General features: G+C 31.6%; 1 long non-coding RNA gene across 1 annotated transcript; it reads left to right on the top strand.

Moving 5' to 3' along the window:
• The first annotated feature begins 502 nt into the window (after positions 1–502).
• LOC133333041 (uncharacterized) lies at positions 503–734 on the top strand. The gene is made up of 2 exons (XR_009754436.1): positions 503–577; positions 649–734. It is a non-coding gene; the product is annotated as an uncharacterized LOC133333041 (long non-coding RNA).
• Positions 735–1,660: the final 926 nt, after the last annotated feature.

The following is a 1,660-nucleotide window of genomic DNA, read 5'->3' as shown; positions in this document are numbered from 1 at the left end:
TGAGTAATTTTGTTTCTTAATAAGTTGTCAAATAAAAAATTTAATGGCAATAAAGAAACACAATTTTGAAACTATATGCAATAACAAATAATTATGTTCAGGTGACATAAAAGGTTATCAGTCTTTTTTTTCGCTAGACAAAAATATATATTTGCAAGACCAAATAAAATGATCAGATCAGTTTTCTTCATAGTTACCATAGAGTGAGGGTGTATATTTCAGAAAAAAAAATAAAAATGTCATTAAGTTCCCTTTCGAAACACTGTATTGGTACGGCGATCTTTTTGTTTGGAGCTAGCGTGGCCTTAATGCTGTTTACAAATGAGCGTTGGACATTCAAAGTACCTAATAACGATGAATGGGAGAGAGGTAAGATATTATATAAAAGAAGTAAAGAAAACGACAATGATGTTTGGGATTTATGCATATCGCATTTGTTGGTCATAAAAATCTGAATGTTTTTTGGAAAACTTCATTTAATTATAAAAATTGAAATTTTTTAGAATACTATCAAGAAATGTTTTTCCTGGCAATGACGGCTATTTCTTCAATGCTAATGATGGCTAGTGCATTCACGGTAAATATTTTTAAAATATTATATGCTCTTTTTAAACCATAAAATTTATTAATAAATTTTCACCATTTCAGAGACGTCCATTCCTGTTCATACCAATTTGGATAGTTGGTTTTGCTTATCTTGGTTATATGTATTATATAAAAATATCTCAGTTCCATGAAAACTATTATAAACTTATTGCTGATTTACTGGTTTATGGTGGTATGGTTAACAAAAAATAATATTTTTTTATTATTTATATTAACATTTAAAAATTATTATTTCAGGTCTGGTCTTTGCCATACTGAATCCTACTTTTGGTGTCCGAAAAGAAGTTATACAGGAGAAATCGATTAAACATAAAAATGAGTAGACTAAAATAGAACCGAAAATAAATAGACTAAAATCGAATCGAAAATAAATAGACTAAACGAAGGAATTCAACTGAATCCCATGCAAAACTTGAATATAATTAAACTTAATATATAACAAAATTAAATAATTTTTATACCCTACACAACTATGTTGTCAGGGTATTATAGCTTTGTGCAGCCCCAAAAGTTTGTAACGCCGCGAAATATTGGTCCTAGACCCACCTTTAAGTATACCGATCGTCATATCTCGACTAGCTGAGTCGATCTAGACATGTGTGTCCGTCCATCCGTCTGTCCATTATAATTTGTAAACACGATACAGGCCACAGTTATGGACCAATCTTCACGAAATTTTGCATGTAGGATGGGTTCTGGCCAATGAAGACCCCTATTGTTTTTGGAAAAGATCGGTTAATATTTAGGGGATGAAATGGACCAAATACTAAATTTTTGTCTGTTTTTCTGGTCGCTCCAGACCCGCAATAATGGCTCGAACATCTTAAAATTTTGCATGGAGAAGGGGATCGGGCCAAAGAATAAGCATGTATGTTTTGTTTTGATAAAGATCGGTCAATATTTAGCGGGTCAAATGGACCCTGACTTTTGTGTGAAAATGACAAAATTTGTATTCTATAGCGTATATATTTGTCCCTGATGGACATAGACCCGAGAAGTTGATAATATATCCAAGAAGAGATGTTGGCCTTTAAATTGATACCAATTATATTGT

The sequence above is a fragment of the Musca vetustissima genome, unplaced genomic scaffold, assembly GCF_032173495.1.
Source record: "Musca vetustissima isolate MV318-11 ecotype Yass unplaced genomic scaffold, APGP_CSIRO_Mvet_v1 utg212159, whole genome shotgun sequence".
Taxonomy (NCBI): domain Eukaryota; kingdom Metazoa; phylum Arthropoda; class Insecta; order Diptera; family Muscidae; genus Musca; species Musca vetustissima.
This window is presented reverse-complemented; position numbering and strand designations above follow the sequence as displayed.